This window comes from Heterocephalus glaber, unplaced genomic scaffold (assembly GCF_053883595.1).
Source record: "Heterocephalus glaber isolate CG9 unplaced genomic scaffold, H.glaber_assembly_v1.0 deba00000943, whole genome shotgun sequence".
Classification (NCBI taxonomy): Eukaryota; Metazoa; Chordata; class Mammalia; order Rodentia; family Bathyergidae; genus Heterocephalus; species Heterocephalus glaber.
Window position 1 is genome coordinate 9,644,840 of NW_028258175.1, and position 18,371 is coordinate 9,663,210.

At 39.7% G+C, this 18,371-nt stretch overlaps 1 long non-coding RNA gene across 6 annotated transcripts in view; it reads left to right on the plus strand.

Annotated features, from left to right (window-relative positions):
• The first annotated feature begins 571 nt into the window (after nucleotides 1-571).
• LOC110344216 (uncharacterized) overlaps nucleotides 572-18,371 on the plus strand; it is a 41,167-nt gene continuing 23,367 nt past the window's right edge. For 2 of the 6 annotated variants that reach the window (XR_002386653.2, XR_002386651.2), the window contains exon 1: nucleotides 14,315-16,650. This is a non-coding gene — a long non-coding RNA (uncharacterized LOC110344216). Of the gene's footprint in view, nucleotides 3,294-14,314; nucleotides 16,651-18,371 lie in introns of those variants that run through there. The other 4 variants (XR_002386649.2, XR_002386647.2, XR_015450474.1 and 1 more) reach the window with 3 other exon arrangements.

Consider the following 18,371-nt stretch of genomic DNA (forward strand, 5'->3'; position numbering starts at 1 on the left):
GCCCCTCTGCCATGCTGGCTTGTCTTGGAGCCAGCTGACTATGGACTGAAACCTCTACAAACTGTGAGCTAAAGTACTTTTCCTCCTTTACCTTGTTGGTGTTGAGTATTTTGTCTCAGCAACAGGAAAATAAGACCAATAATAACTACTCTTAGGAAAAAGTATTATAAAATGCCACCATTAGGTCAAAAGGTCAGCATAAGAGAGGTGTTTCAATTTCTCTTAACATTCACCATATTTAAGAAGACAAAAATGAGATGCCGTTGAAAGTTAACTTCTTTCCTTCACTTTTTAAAATCTTCTCATTTCCTGTTTTCTCTTGGGAGATTAAAAAGTGTCTTCTCACACATTTCTCATTATCAGAATTTAATGAGAATTCTAATTAGGGCTACTGCATACTTAGGTGGAAGTTTTCAAAATGTAGCTCTGGCTTCTTATTTGTCAGGATGCCAGTCTTTTGCATCCTTGCCAAAGATGCTAATAATAATAATAATAATAATAATAATAATAATAATAATGGGTATCATTTATTGAAAATCTACCATGTGCCAGACAATTTGCATATGTTGGAACTAGTCTTTACAGAAGCCATGTGAGAGGTGAGAATCATTAGCACTAATTTTAGCTGGAGAAACAGGATCAGTGTGAAAGCTAAGCAGTGAGGAATTGGCAAAACTGGGGTTAAAACAGAAGTTTGTTCTCTGGTCAAGAACTTTCTATGACCAGCCTTCACAGGTTTTGGGGAAAGGAAAGATAAGACAGCAAGACAATTTATCTCTGCTTCTGGAATGGCCCTCAGTTCCAATCAGAATGTTTACTATATGTTATTTTTGTCTCCAGTCATTGTTACTGGGTCTTTCTGGGAATAGTGCTATAGTTTAGTGAACCCCCCGGAGACTCTGAGACGCCCATTTAGAAGGTCAGTAATAGCAGATTCAAGAATAGACTGAGTGGTTATTCATTAGTCTTTTTATTTCTGGGCTCTTCCATCTGTCATATGGAGTGCTATCGGCAATCACCATGATGTTCTTTCCAGAAAGGGGCCTCTTAGCCCTAGTTAATCACCTCAGCCAGAACCAAGCAGTCTTGACGGCAAATCCTCCTGATGTGACATCAAAGTTCTGCTGTCTCTGGGGTTTCCCAGTGACTGCTCAGTGAACACCTTCAGCAAAGTGAAAGAACTGGACTTTTATAAGGGAAAAAATAGTCCCTTCCAGGCTTGTGAAGCACCAGGCATCTTGTTGAGCAGGTGTGCCTGGAGGCAACATAGTTTTATAAACAAATCAGCAGATTAATACCAGGGTAGGGATGATCAGACCAGAACTGGCAGTGTCTAAGCAAGAGAGCATCTGTTGTCCTTGTCTCCTCTTGCATTAGCTTTCCCCCTTTTTTCTCTACCTCCTTCCTTTCTCCTCTGTTCATCCTCCGGAGTCTCTTCATCTACTTCATAGTACCACACACTTGTATGCCTGGCTTACTAGGTAGAGGTTACTATTAATAGCTGCTGCATCTCCCTGAGCTCCCCCTGCTTTCTCATGTCTCTCTTCCCTCTCCCATCTTGCCTCTGCCTCTGTCTGTTTCTTTCTCCTCTATCCTCTTTTCTTTTCTTATCTCTTTCTGTCTGTCTGTCTCTCTCTGTCTTTGTGTCTCTGTCTTTCTGTCTCTCTCTGCTGTGTTTGGGCCTCTGTCCTCCTTTATATTTCATGTACTTTTCAGCATCTAAAATCTGTGTCCTCCAAAACAAATTCATTTGACTTTTTCTATCTCTCCATTTTGGGGCTCTATGTCTCTCTCTCCTCTGCTTCTCTTGCTGTTACCCTCTCTTTTATATTCAAAGGATTAATTCTATCCTTAGAGCATCCCATATTGAGCCATTGTCACTACTTTCCATTCCTACTTCTGTTGTCCCAGAAAAGTACCACTCAAGCTCAGAAGGCAGAAGGTAACGCATATCCGACTTCAAATTTTGTGATGTTAGAAGCTGCCTCATTTCTCCCTTCCTCATCTTCCATATCCAATTTATTCCTAATATCTGCCAATATAATACTTTAAATATACCTTGAACGTTAATCCCATCTCCCTGTCCATACTGTTAATCATTCAACATATCAGAATATGAGCACCTGCTGTCTGTAGTAGGTCTGGGGATGAGTAACAGAAAATTCAGAAAAAGACAGGACCCCAGTCTACTGGCAAAAGAGGTGGCTACTATCTTTGTTCAAGTTTACATCATTTCATGGCTGGGTTGTGAAAAAATTGTTTTTTCTCAATTTACTTTTCCATTCTGTAGCCAGAATACCTGAATTTGTGTTTGAACTTTTTACTAGGGTCCCTTCCTTATAAAATAAAAAGGTGTCATTTAACAGCCTTTTAAATCTGACCAGACTCATCTTTTATCTTTCTTGGCCTTTTTATTCTCTAGGAAAATCAGGATGTTAGATACTTCTCCATTCATCCACCATGCTGTTTACTTCCACTTGGGCTGGTGCTTTGCTCTGCCCAAAATAACTTTCCCTCTATACCTGCTTAACTCTATTAAGAGCCAGCAATGAATCTTCCCATCCCTTCTAACCAGGTTTAGATGCTTCCACTCACAGCTTGGAAATATTCGTTATTGAAATTATAATGTGGTGCTTTATAATCATCTGCTTAGGTATTTTTCTCCCTAGTAGACCAGAAGCTCCTTAAAGTTTAATTTATCTGTAAACCCTCATAGTCTGGAACAGGGTATACATAAGGCAATTGAAAAACACATGAATAATTGAGCAAAGAAATGAATGAGTGATTGCATGGATGAGTACTACTTTTCCTACACTATGTGACCTTCCTGAGCATTTATGGTAACTGCTTACTGAGTGCAGAGACTGAAAACCTGACTTTGGTGGTGGTAGTGGGGTATCTGATACCTTTGAGCCTTTACTGAAAGCAGTGATCCCTTCCCCAGAAAAACACACATACATACAATATATGTGATGTGGTCTCAGGGAATTAATGTTCACATAGGTTGACCTTTGGTACCCTTGAACTCCACACTAAAAATGATGTCAGTATATAAATGACCTAACAGGAAATCTTTTCCTACTTAGAAAATTTGGTAGAAGCAGAGATAGGATTTGAATTCTTTGCCTTCTCTCTCTTGTATTCCCCTAGAAATAATATGTTTCCTCCTGGGTGAAGAGTTTGACCATGGATATGGAAGCCTTTCCAGGAGAACATTTTCTTTCTAGTATTGTTGCTGCTGATATGAGATGCTTTCTTATAACCCTGGAGACTGTCTTCGAGATACCACAAAGGTAATAAATGTAATTAAGCTGCCCTAAGTAGCAAGTGGCTTACTTCTTATTAATTACATAGCAAGTTACTTAACTTCTGGGTTTCTTTTTCCTTATCAATAACATTTGGCTAACCGTAAAAATCCCTTAAGGTATTAAGTAGATAATATTCCAGGATGGTGACCAGGACAATATCTAGTTACATGGCCCAAGGTCAACAATCATACTATTATCATCATTTTCGCTGCCATTATCATTATCCCTAAAATCCAGCTCTCTTGGTCTATGTGATGCTTTACCTTTATAACAACATTGTCTTTTTTTGACTACTTCTTTTTCTAAAGTAGAGGCATGTTGGCAGGCATTTCCTTCCGATATTATTTCTGCCAATTTAAATATTGTGGTCTATGAAACAATCCAGATGTCTTTGCAGATGTTGCCACCTCTGTATGAGTGTCCGACTGGGATCAAACATTTATGTAAAAGCCCTTAATTGACCTTTACAGTTAGAAAGCTTCCTCTCCCCTTAATGTTTCAGACTCCCCTCTGGGCTACTTAGAAGCTGATGAAATTTAAAATCTCCTTATTATGTGACTTTTGAAGAAAAACACAGTTTAAATACTTTGTTTTTATTGGTGACCTAAACCCAATGTTTACCATTTTCATTGCAGAGCACTCTAATTTCAAAAGCAGCCTTCAACAAATAAAAACATTATGACCAGTCTTCTTACCATCCCCTATGCAAATGGATAATTTTACAAATTGAAGAAAATGTGCATTTTCTTCATTTTAAATGGCTGAAATTTGACCAGAAAATCTTTGCAACCCCAAGGCCATGTAATTTAGTGTTCTTGACACCATTCAGCCATCTGCTCCCTAACCTTAGTTCTCCTCCCCTATAACAGCATTTGGAGGTAGTAAAAGTCTGATTGCTTAGAATAGTCAGAGTAATGAAGTTTATGTATAAATAAATTTTCTGGTTCATTAGGAAGTGATCTTAGTATGAAAAGATTGTTGGACAGGACTGTGTTGTAGTGCTGTCACTGTGGCTTCTTAACCACATCCTTTGTGAAGTTAGTTAACTTTGTAGTGTCTTTATTTTTCTAGCCAAGAAATGGAAATGGAAACATTTCACAGTTTATTTGAAGATCAGAAATGAGTTCATAAAACATATGGCACATAATAGGTGCTTAGTAAATCTTGTCCTCTTCTACATAGTCATGTATTCATTTTACAGTGATTACTATGTGCCCACCCCACTCGTAGGAAATGATGATTCAATGGTAAATAGGACTATATTGTCTATACCCTTGAGGAATCTAAACATAGAATATGATATGTTCTATGACCAGGAAGTTTTGGGACTTCATAGGAGAGGAATATAACTCAGCCTGGATCTTTAGGCTTATAGATGATGATGATGATGATGATGATAGTTATGGAGGTGGTTGTGGTGGGGATGATAGTTACGATTTTGATGATGATGGTGGTGCTGATGGTGATGGTAAAGATGATAACTTTGAGGCTGATGTTTATTGCACTCATATTAAATGATTTTAATTGACATATTTTTAATATGACATTCATATTAAATGATTTGACCAAGGCCACATGGATGGTGCAGAGTCCAATTCAAATTAGGGTTCTTCTTAACTTGAGATCCCAAGCTCTCATTAGCTCTCTCTCTCCAAGTTTACCAAGCTTGAGGATTTATTCTGAAGTTGGCCAGCAATGAAATTTTAGGCAATTTAGACCTAAATCCTTGGTCTGTGATTATACTAATTTTACTTTTATAGCCCAGACTCACTGTTTTACATATTTCATAAATTCCTATAGCAAGGGCATGGGGTCATAAACACTTTCTGATACTCAGAAATGATATGTGGCCTGATGACCATGGCTGTCATGAGCCCAAAGAGAACTATGAGATAGGAGTTAGTGAGACTCAAATTTATCTGTAGCCAAACTCTGTCAGGACAAGAAAGGAATGATCCCTTGGAAATTAAAACACCTCTCGCTTTCCCTTTCTTACTGAGGATGTCAGTGGATGGGAGTTTGCTGGCAGCAGGAGCCTGCAGGTGTGTCATTGTGCAGCTTTAATATCAACAATATGACAACAGGTTCAAAAGTAGCAGTTAGATAACATAGACATTAATTAAATCAGCCAGCCCAGGTGGGCCCCCTTTACAGAGACTTGGAAAATGGAGATAAGAGCCAGAAGTTTTCTTGGAGGTTCAGACTGAGAGGAAAACAACATTTCCGCTACCTTGGATGCCCTCAAACAATCTGGCAAAACAGTGGGCCATCAATCATCCAATGAAGAAAACCAGTCCTGATATGCTCAGTGCCTGAAAAGAATAGGATTAATACCAGCTATAAATTGATGTGAAGCAGCTAGAGAACCTACACTGTGCAGCCAGAATAGATTGATTTTCATGAAATATCCTTATAAGCTCAAATTCAGGATTCTGGCATCCACAGCCCTCTGATGAATTTCTAGTCCCATTTTTCAGTCCCCTCCTTTCCCAAACACACAAGAGAACCTTTTTAGCTCTCACTACTGTGTCTAGTAGAATCCATATCAGGGTGCACCTTACTTGCTGATCTGCCTCTTTGCCAACTAAACTGGAAGATTTCTAAAGCTAGAAACTATGCTATTTACTTTTGCAGCTTGGCCCATGGTAGGAGCTATATCACTTTCATTTTCCAGCTCAATGAGTAGCTTTAAAAAATATTGAATGAATCATTGAAGAAAGGAAGCATAAAGGAAGCATAAATGAAGGAAAGAAGAAGTGCTAGCTAGCCATTTTCCATATACTGGGTCACCTCAGCATAAAGCCTGGTTGTTAGGGGTAGGTTGCATTCGCTGTGCTTGTGCAGTGAAAGATACAAAGCCAATCCTTGTTCATTCAGCCTTAAGTTGCACAGGGGACATCCACTCTCTGCTCTCTTCTTTCCAAATCACTCCCTCAGGGCACCCATAATCCACATGGAATCTCTTCTTTATTCTCTATCTAAATCCAGGTCCTCTAAGCCTCAGTTTACTCACCTTAAATTTCATCGCAAAATTACAATTTTTTCCTATGGGTTTAGAATTTGCCTCATCTTTTAACCTCATTTCCAAAGCCTTCACTCCACTTTCTCAGCCCAAGTCAACTATACTATCCTTTTCAATAAACATCTCTCTTAGCTGTGTCCCCTGGGCATGGATATTGGTAAGGACTTCTAACTTGGGAAGTTCATGATCATGGAGTTTGTGGATGGTCCTCCTAAACTCCAGTATTAGGAATCGCTGATTCCTCTGTGACTTTATCGAAAAACTGTAGTGTGGGATTGCACCATTATCACATTCCTGAGTTTGGTCGTGGGCTGTGATTACATAAGATGCCACCTTTGGGAGAAGCTGAATGACAGGTACAAGGGACCTCTCTTTACTATTTCAGAAACTTATTGCAATCTATAAATAATTCAAAATGAAACATCTAAAATATGTAAACAGAAAATATGTGAAATAAAAATTCTTATCTATATACCCATTTTTCAAGGAGGAAATTCACAACTTTTCTTCATTTCTTAAAGTGTAATTTGATGCACAAAACTTTATGAATACAGATAAAACTATGTAATTCTGAGAGTTAGTACCTTTTTCCACCACCTTGTTATATCTTGTTTCATAAGCTGCCCTTTGTTATCATCCATGTCTACTTCTACAACAAAACCAGGAGGAGAAAAGAGACATCATTTTATGTCTGGAGTATGGAGAAAACCAGGAGCAGAATTTCCCATGGTTGTTTGACCTCAGGATGAAACATCTAGAATCCACTTAAACTTTGTGTAGTGCAGAGATTAACTTCATTCCAGTATTTACCCTATACTTCATTATGCTAAGCAGATCACCTTGCTCTTGTTTCTAGCCAGGACTTACATTTTGGAATATCCTCCTTCTAAATACTATAGATTTGAATTGATAGGACTGATTTAGATCAGTAAATGCTGATCATAGATGCTGAGTAAAAAGGGTACTTATCTTTGTTACTGACCTCAGAAACCTCATTTTAGTTCAAGATTGGAAAAAGAATTCACCCCCACAAATTGAAGCTATGTCCTTAATTTCCCAAAGAGAGAAATCAGTAAACCTCTGGGAAACAGTAACCGCCCCTCCCCTCCCCTCCCCCCCCTTTCTTCTCTTCTCTTCCCCCTCACTTCCCCTTCCATTTCCTCATCTCTCCTCTCTTCTTCCTGTATCCTAGCCTCTCATTCATTTATACAATATTCATGACGAATATGCAAACACCAAACCATATGATAAGTGCTAAAGGTAATGAAACCAGTGAGACTCTGTCCCTTCTCTCCAGAGGTGAGATTTTAGTGTGGACACACACTCTTATTGCTAAAGAAAGAGGCAAAATATAGCTCAAAGCAAAGGGAGCCAACATTTAGAGAGTGTTTTCAGAACCAATTCAGTGAGATCAGTCTTCTAAACTTTAACTCCTCTTCATCTGCAGGCTTAGACAGGGAGAATTTCTGTCCTTAAGATATGAGATTAGAAAGAAAGGTTCAATTCTACTCAGTAGACGGCAGATAAAAACGTAGGTATGTATTTTGTTTTATTTCATTTTTGTATTGTCATGTTCAGTGACTGATTCTTAAGGTATATATATATATATATATATATATATTTTTTTTTTTTTTTTTTTTAATCTCAGAGCAATTGGATGCATAGTTAAAAGTTTCCATCAGCTTTATAAAGGAAAGCAGAAGTACTTGTTCCTCATATCTCCTGATGTTCCTCTCAGGTGCATCCTAAAAAGCAAAGACTTTTAATGATTGGATCTTCCAGAAATTTAACTCTAAATATGCATTTCTTACTATTCTGACCACTCTTTTCCAGATGCTATTTATTGGTTTCCTTCTTTGGGATGATCAGGACTTTGTTCTCAAATTCTTTCTCTAGTGTTGGACTGAGATGAGGTCTCTGTGGTTCTGAGAGCCTGAAATGTTTCTCTGGAACCCTATTCTGCTGTTCCAACCGTGGGGCTTGCCCAGCTGGAGAGAGATAGCTGTGATAGGTACAGGGTTGGCAGGTTCCAGCACACATGCGACTTCCTCACTGCTACTGGCTGTAGCTATGTTTCTCAATCGGAATCGCTCAGGGAGGCCCAGGCCTCCTGGAATGCAGCCTGGCTTTGCAAATACAAAATGAATAAATAAAAATTAAAACTTTCAAGGTGGAAACCTCTTTGGTTGGAAGTTCAAGAACAGCTTTGGGGACCCTGGTAAAGCAGGCACTCAGTAGGTGGTGGAGGGTAGAAGAGAGAGAAAAAAACACCTGTAGAAGTCCTTGCACAGCTGGAGGAAGGAAAGATGAAAATCGGCCACTCTTAGGAGTAAGCCCTTAAGATATGAAAATCAGCGGTGGGGAAGGCAAGGGATTATTTAGTACACCCCTGCTGGGATCAAGGTTGGTTAGTGATTTACCAAAAACTCAGGTTGAAACTCACATCAGATTCAACACTGAAAACAGAAAAAAATATCTTCTAGAAAAAAAGACCTGAATATTTTAATAAAACTAAGCAACAGCATACATTAGAATGAAACCATTTATCAAGTTGCTGAGTCAGAGAGCACTTTGATGGCTAACATCACAAAATAAAAGGCATATCTTTAATGGCATTTTCAAAAAGCCTTTGGCTTTGAAAATGTTAAAACAAAATGGGATGATATTCTAAGCAAAGATGACAAACCAAGGCTTGACATTTTTAACATAAAGAGCTTCTAAAATCATTGTGAAGATCAGTAAAATCCTGAAAGCTGAAATAGATGAGAAAATAAAAAATCACAAAGAGGAAACAAAATGACTTTAAAAATGTGTGGGAAAATGTTCAGTCTTACTAGTAATCAAAGAAATGCAAATTAAAATGGTGATACTATTTTCAGCCAACAAATGTATAACATTTCCAAAAAAATGAGAATGCCCAAACTGAGAGGGGTGTGGTAAAATTGATACTCGCATGTACTGCTGGGGGCAGTGTGAGTTTGTATAGCCCTTTTGGAAAGGAATTTGACAATGTACATCAAGAACCTTAAGACGCCGTACCGAGGTCCCGAGTTGCACAGAAGACGCCGAATCAGCCTGCTGCAGACAAGCAGGTCTGCCCATGCCCTACCGAGGTCCCAAGTCGCATGGAACACGCCAAATCAGCCTACACCCTGGCAACAATCCAATGGACACCACCCGTTCCTCTGTACAGCCACCTGGTTCCACACTACAAAGATGCAGAGGACACTGGTCCACCAGACCATGGTACTGAGTCCTGCTACTCCCAGCCCAGAGGTAGGGGCTTCTGAGCCACCATCCCACTGCTCCTGGTCCAGAGGAAGGGGCTTCCTAGTCACCATCTCTCCCGCTGCTCCCAGCCCAGAGGAAAGGGCTTTTGGGCCACCTTCTGTCCTGCTGCTCGTGGCCCAGAGGAAGGGGCTTCTGGGCTACCATCTCTCCTACCACTTCCGGCCCAGAGGTAGGGGCTTCTGAGCCGCTATCCCACTGCTCCTGGTCCAGAGGAAGGAGCTTCCCGGCCACCATCCCTCCCACTGCTCCCAGCCCACAGGAAAGGGCTTTTGGGCCACCATCCCTACTGCTGCTCCCGGCCCCTGTCCCACCTCTCCCAGCTCAAAGGAGGTAATCCGTGCAGGTGGCAACAGCCCCCCCCCCCCGCCACCAAGTTGAAATGAGAAAACACATAAATAAGTCTCAAAACCAGACTTCCAGATCACCTACAGCAACCCCAAAGGGAAATGAGATGGAACACTCTGATACTCAACCACCTGCACCCACTGAACTGGCAACAAAAAGGGATCTGGAAAAAATGAAATCAGAAGTAATTTCTCAGATAACAGGAGAAATTGTGCCCCTAGTGGAAGACATGATTAATAAATCTAGAGAGGAGCTCAGGAACATGATGGAATCCCAACACAGGAAACAAATGGAATCCATAAAACAGATGCAAATAGATTTCCAAGACGTGAAAAACTCCATTGAAAGTTTACACAGAAGAATGAGCCAATGTGAGGACAGAATTTCAGATATAGAAGATAAGATTGGAATTAGTGACCAGGAAAAGAAAAATTGCTTCAAAATTATGAGGGAACATGAGAAATCAATCCAGCAGCTGCTAGATAATGCAAAGAAGAATAACATAAGACTGATTGGGCTCAATGAAGAAACAGGAGAGAGTGCAGATGACATAAAAAATCTCTTCACAGAAATAATGGCAGAAAACTTCCCAAGGAGGGGAAAAGAACTTGACATACAGATAAGTGAGGCATATAGGACTCCAAATAGCCTTGATCAAAAAAAATCTACACATAGGCATATAATTGTTAAGATTCCAGAAACTCAACAGAAGAACAAAATTCTACAAGCAGGTAGAGAAAAGAAACAAATCACATACAAAGAAAAGCCCATCAGAATCACAGCAGACTTCTCAACACAAACCATCAAGGCAAGAAGAGCTTGGAGTGACATATTCCAAGCCCTAAAAGAAAACAGCCTCTAACCCAGATTGATGTACCCTGCAAAACTATCTTTCAAAATTGATGGAGAAATAAGATACTTTCATGACAAAGAGCACCTTAGGAACTTCGTGAATACCAAACCAGCACTCCAAAGAATTTTACACAATTTATCCTAGGAACAGACATTGAGGATCACAACCCCAGGAAGCAAAGCAGAATGAACCCATCTGCCACAACAAGAAATTATATGTAAAGGGGGAGAACCCAACAAAAAGAAAAAGTCATGGCAATGACAAGTCAATACATTTCAGTTATAACCATCAATGTTAATGGTCTCAATTCACCAATCAAAAAAAATAGACTGGCAGACTGGGTCAAGAAGCAAAATCCAACAATATGCTGCATACAAGAAACATACTTAATCCAAAGGGAAACTCATAGACTGAAAGTTAAAGGGTGGAAAACAATACTCCATGCAATGGGAACCCAAAAAAAAGCAGGAGTAGCTATCCTCTTGGCAGATCAAGTAGATTTCAAACCAACACTGATTAAGAGAGATGAAGAAGGACAGTACATCCTTGTAAAGGGAAGAATCCAAGAGGAAGAGATGACAATCATAAATATCTATGCACCAAACACTAGTGTGCCCAACTATATAAAACAAATAGTAATGGACATGAAAAGTCATATATGCACTAATACAATTGTAGTGGGGGACCTCAGCACCCCACTGTCACAGATAGATCAACTAGACAAAAAATAAGTAATGAAATACTAGAACTCAATCAAACTCTTGAACAAATGAATTTAACAGATGTTTACAAGGTCTTCCACCCTTGCACATGGGTCATTCTCCAAAATAGACCACATACTCACACATAGAACATGTTTAAGTAAGTGCAAAGGAATTGAAGTTATCCCCTGTATATTATCAGACCATACTGCGATGAAATTGGAGATCTATAGCAAAAGAAACTCAAAAAATTCCATAAACATGTGGAAATTGAACAACACACTTCTGAATAACCAATGGGTCACAGAGAAAATTAAAGAAGGAATCAGACAGTTCCTTCAATTAAATGACAATGACAATACAACATATCAGAATCTATGGGACACAATGAAAGCAGTCTTACGAGGGAAATTCATAGCAGTGAATACGCATATTAGGAAAACAGAATGAGCCCAATTAAACAACCTGATGCTGCACCTCAAGCTTCTAGAAAAAGAAGAACAGGACAACCCCAGAGCTCATACAAGGGAGGATATTATAAAGATCAGAGGAGAAATCAATGCAATGGAGACTAAGAGAACGATACAGAAAATCAATGAAGCCAAGAGTTGGTTCGTCGAAAGAATCAACAATATTGACAAACCCTTAGTCAACCTTGTCAGAAACAGGAAAGAAAAGGCCCAAATCCATGCAATTAGGAATGAAAAGGGTGAAATGACAACAGACCCAGCAGAAATCCAGAGGATCATCAATACCTACTTCCAGAACCTATACGCCAATAAGAAGGACAACACAGAAGAAATGGACAGATTCCTAGATACATATGAATTACCAAAGTTGAACAAAGAAGACCTAAAAATTCTGAACAACCCAATATCAACCAATGAAATTGAAAATGTAATTAAAAACTTATCAACTAAGAAAAGCCCGGGCCCTGATGGCTTCACTGCTGAATTCTACAAGACACTTAGAGAGGAACTGCTGCCACTACTGTTTAAACTCTTCAATGAAATTGAAAGGGAAGCAATACTCCCAAATTCATTCCTGGAAGCTAGCATCACCTTGATCCCCAAAGCAGAGAAAGACCCAACTGAAAAAGAGAACTATAGGCCAATCTCACTAATGAACATAGATGCAAAAATCCTTAATAAGATAATGGCAAACAGAATGCAGAAGATCATCAAGAAGATCATACACCCTGATCAAGTGGGATTCATCCCAGGGATGCAGGGATGGTTCAATATATGCAAATCAATCAATGTAATACACTATATCAATAGAGCCAAGGACAAAAACCATATGATTATCTCCATAGATGCAGAAAAAGTATTTGACAAAATCCAACATGCACTTATGATAAAAACCCTACAAAAAATTGGAATAGATGGTCTCTCCCTCAAACTGATAGAAGCCATCTATGAAAAACCAACAGCCAGTATCATACTAAATGGTCAAAAACTGAAATCCTTCACACTAAAATCAGGAACAAGACAAGGATGTCCACTATCACCACTCTTGTTCAATAGAGTTCTGGAAACATTAGCCACGGCAATTAGACAAGAGAAAGAAATAAAAGTAATAAAGATAGGAAATGAAGAAGTCAAATTGTCATTATTTGCAGATGACATGATACTCTATATAGAAGACCCCAAGAACTCCACCAAAAGTCTGCTAGACTTAATAACCAAATTCAGTTAAGTAGCTGGTTACAAGGTCAACACACAAAATCAGTAGCTTTCCTCTGCACAAATGATGGACTCACTGAGAGAGAAATAGGGCAAATAATTCCTTTCACAATAGCATCCAAAAAACTGAAATACCTAGGAATCAACCTAACAAAAGAAATCAGACTTCTTCTCTGAAAACTATGGCACTCTGAAAAGAGAGATTGAAGATGATATCAGAAAATGGACAGACATCCCCTGCTCCTGGGTAGGAAGGATTAATATAATGAAAATGGCCATACTTCCAAAACTGCTATATAGATTTAATGCAATTCCAATTGAGATCCCAGCAGCATGGACCTTGAGAAAACAATCCAAAAATTCATTTGGAACAAGAAGAGACCCAGAATAGCAAAAGCAATTCTAGGTAACACAGACATGGCAGGGGGTATCACAATCCCCAACCTGAAACTCTACTACAAAGCTACTGTGATAAAAACAGCATGGTACTGGCAAAGAAACAGACCTGAGGATCAGTGGAACAGATTAGAAGATGCAGAAACAATGCCAGACACACTCAGCCATCTCATCTTCGATAAAGGAGCCAAACACCCTCACTGGAGGAAAGATAGCCTCTTTAATAAATGGTGCTGGAAAAATTGGGCTTCAACTTGCCAAAGATTAAAACTAGACCTATATCTCTCACCATGCACTAAACTCAAATCAAAATGGATTAATGATCTAAATATTAAAATAGAAACTCTGAACCAGTTGGAACAGAGGTTAGGTACAATCCTTGAAGACACTGGTGTAGGAAAAGATTTTATGAACAAAACCTCAGTTGCCTTTGAACTAGCACAAACAATCAACAAGTGAGATCTCTTCTTATGAAAAGGCTTCTGCACAGCAAGAGAAACCACCAGCAGTGTGAAGAGACAACCCACAATGTGGGAAAAAATCTTCACCTGCTCTTCCTCAGACAAAGGTCTACTATCTCGAATCTATAAAGAACTTAAAAAGATGAGACCTCCCAAATTTAAAGACCCAATCCAAAAATGGGCATCTGAAATGAACAGACATTTCTCAGACAAAGAAGTAGAAATAGCAAATAAATACATGAAAAAATGTTCAACATCACTGGTCATTCGAGAGATGCAAATGAAAACAATGCTGAGATTCCACCTCACTCCAGAAAGAATGGCTGCTATCATGAAATCAACCAATAACAAATGCTGGTGGGGCTATGGGGAAAGAGGAACCCTGCTCCACTGCTGTTGGGAGTGTAGACTGGTGCAACCACTGTGGAAATCAGTATGGAGATACCTCAAAGAACTAGGACTGGAAGTCCCATTTTACCCTGCTATTCCCCTGCTGGTTATCTTCCCCAAAGAATTAAAAGAATCGTACCGCAGTGATATATGTGCACCCAAGGTCATAGCAGCACAGTTTGTAATAGCTAAAACTTGGAAACAGCCCAAATGCCCATCAACTGGAGACTAGATAAAGAAAATGTGGTTTTTTAATAAAATGGAGTACTACTCAGCCATAAAAAATGAGAAATTAGAGACATTTATAGCTAAGTGGATGCACATTGAGGTGATACTCTCAAGTGAAATAAATAGGACACACGTGTAAATACCGAATAGTTTCTCTGGTGTGAGAAACTGAAAGTGCAAATAAGGACTAAAAGGTATAATAGATAATGTGAAATAGGAAGAAAAGGGGCAAAGGGGAAGGAAGTGGGAGGGCTAGGGGAAAGGCTAGAAGGGAATGGGATTAATATGAGAAAATGGCAAAATAGGAACAAAATCTTTGTAAATAGGGAGGACTGGAGGGGTTGAAGGGAGGGCTGGGCAAGGGTGAAAAATACGAACCAAGAGAGACTATGTAAAGGTGCAAATTTCCAATGATGAATGTCATTATATTGTATACCTAAAATGTACCATTGATTAGAATGAATAATCGATAATGCAAAATAGTAAGAAAAGGTCCAAAGGGGTAGGGGTGGTGGGAGGGGCAGAGGAAAGGAAAGAAGGGAAAGGAAAAATGCTGAGAAATGGAAAAAATGGAAATAAAGTCTTTGTAAATAGGGAAGGGTGGAGGGGGTGAAGGGAGGGCTAGGAATGGGGAAAAAAGAAGAATCAAGATGCATTATGTAAAGGTACAATTCCCAATGTGAAACGTAATTGTGTTGTATACCTACAATGTACCAATAAAAGAATTTAATAATAAAAAAAGAACCTTAAAAGTATCCATGCTTCTTAATTCAGCAATCTTAAATGTAGGCAAAAAGGTTTTTTTCTGGTATTAAAACCTGGTGGTGTTATTTACAATGGTGAGAAGGAGAATGTAATTTAAACCCATGACAAGAAGGGGAATGGCTAAGAAAATGATGCAGTCAATTTGCTGAATTATTATACTCATCAGTGGTGATTCAGATCAACCTGGGTCAGTTCTCTGCTCCATCTTGCCCATGTCTCAGGGGATCCTGCTTACATTTCTGTAAAATTGAGTTAATGGGACCTTGCCCGGTGGTGGTGAGAATTTGGCTTGGTATTTGGTGCATTGCCCCCGGGAGTTCTTTTCTTGTTTGCTTTTCTTGATTTAGCACCTGGTACTGTTCTATTGGGACAGGCATTTCCCATTTCTCAAAGAATTCCCACAGCCAGAGAATTTTCCATGAGGAAAGTGTTAGTAGAGAGAAGAAGGGTTGGAAGGACTTGGAGCCAGGAGAGATTCAGATGGGTCCAGCTGCTACACTAACTCCCGGGGGAGGAACCTCTAACCCCACATGCTTGACCTTTCCACCTGTGGGCTCCTCTCCCAGAACATTCCCAATTCAAATGAGACTGAAAAACTGCTTGTGTGCTAGGCGCTGGTGGTGGGGGTGAAGGCCAGGGAGATGCTTGGGATGCTGAAATGAATAAGCCCTGCCTTATGTTCCATGAACAATTCTTTTTGAGAAACTCATGCTGTGCAAAATGCTTAGCAGCACATAATGTTCTCCACGTACAGAAGGAAATAAAGGAGCCTCCCAACGTACTGTTAATGGTCTTCATTCCATCTTTAATGTCAGCAAATTTTCCCTTTTAGTATGGTAGGCACAATTTCTTGTGATATTTCATTCCTAATGAGCTAAACTGTCTTTATACCTATCTTAGAGACCCTTTAATTAAAAATATCATTACACCCCCAGAATAAGTAGAAATTCTTGGAGAAAACCACCACACTAATTTTGTCTCACATTAGATATTTGCTGAGTACCCATTATGTACCCAACTGGACATATAATACCAGTTATGACCTCATACCTGTAATTATTATACATGTGGGCATTATGTGTCAGTAAAGGACAGATACAGAGGTTCATGTGTGGTCTCAGGCCTCCCTCAACAAGCAGCTACTGAGTATTGGAGACATCCATGTCAAAAATACTGTAAAATGGCATTAGGAGAGCTCCACAAGGGTATGTACAAAGTGGCAGAGTGAAGAGGAAAAACAGGAGAGTCTAGTCAGAAGGGGAGTGAAGGGAGGCTTTTCAGGAGGTGGTGATTCTGAGCTGATCTTTGAGAGAGGGATAGGTTTGTGGATGTTTGGCAGCGCAGCATGGGAGGGCTTTTGCAACATTCTTACACTTTTTTACCCTGTAGAACATGGCTTTGAATTCAGAGAGCCCTGAATCAGACCTCAATTAAATCCTAAGTTAATTAACTACCAGTTGTATCTAGTGACAATGCTAGCAATCTCTCAGAGCCTCACTTCCCACATATGTGAAATGGACAATACTTTCCCTTTCTGGGAGTGTACAGGAACGAATCCTTCTCTACGTGTCTGGGTGTGCTCAGACTCCTGGTGATCACAGACACGAAGAACTGCTCCCGAAATGGCCGTGTCTGTGCTCCACTGTCCCCGCCTCCCCTTCTCCGTCTGCTCCCTCCACAGTGAGGCTTACAAGTGCAGGCTTCTGCTGTCGACTTACTGCTTGGTCTTGGAAAAGTCACCTCATCTCTCTGGGCCTTAGTTTCCATTTTTAAAAAATGAAATGGGTAGACAAAAAAAGCTTCTTTCAGCTATGATGGTCTGTGAGGATTCCAGGCAGAGGAAACAGCACATGCAAAGGTCCCAGAGCGATGTACAAGAAGTGGTAATGATAAAAAGAAAGAATGGACGAGACAACGATGGAAATGCAGCTGTAGGAATAAGTGGTAATTTATGATTCAGACAAATGATAAAACTTGCCCCAAACCGTATACTTTGTAAACAGGGGGTCTGGGATTTGGTCCAAGGACTAGAACAAAATTCATGTCCCTGCAATTGCCGTAGAGTTGGTGAAACTTGACCTCTAAGAAAGTTCCCCAGTCACGGGGCTGACATTTGCTGAAAGCAAGCTTTTGTACAAGGGCAATGGAATGAGACCCTGAGAGGTTGACTCCATTATCATCTCTCTACCTGCCACAAAAATTTAAAACCAGCCACGTTGGAAAAAGCGTTTGTTGGGCTCTGATAAGGGTTTAAAATGGAGCAGTGCCCTGCCTTGCTCACTAGACTCCAACAAAACCCAACTGTTTATTTGATGAAAAATTCAGTTTGCCTTTAATTTACATTTCCCCTGATGGTGAGGGTCCACAGGCTTCAGGCTGGCTGAGATAAGGTGTAGGACTTTGTATCATTGGGATAATGGGTTGCTCAAAGCTATAGGAGTCTACAAATCCAACAGAGAGAGTATAAGGACACCATTGGAACTCTCCAGGGCACCTCCACTGGGTTTTTGGAAGGAGACTTTTTGTATAAGGCAAAACAGACTTAGAAACAGAATGTACCTTCCTAATGACTATCTCTTAGGAGAGTGAGGAAGGAAACGAGAAAATGAGAGAGACAGAATGAGCTTTGCAAGAATGTATTTACAATTAAATTGCATTTTAAAGGGAATGTGGAAATCCTTTCTCTGCAAAGAGGCAAGGTGGAGAGAAGCCAACACATTGTAGTAGAAAGTACACAGGCTTTGGAGTTAAGAAGACTTGAGTTGAAATACTTGATCTACAATTATTAGCTGGATGACCTTGGCCCATTAGCCTAGCTGAGGATCAATGTCTGAAAATAAGGATAATAATATACTTATGTGATAGGATGATTGTGAGAGATGTGCCTTAGCAGTCAATGAATGTGGGGGTTTTTTCCATCTTACTA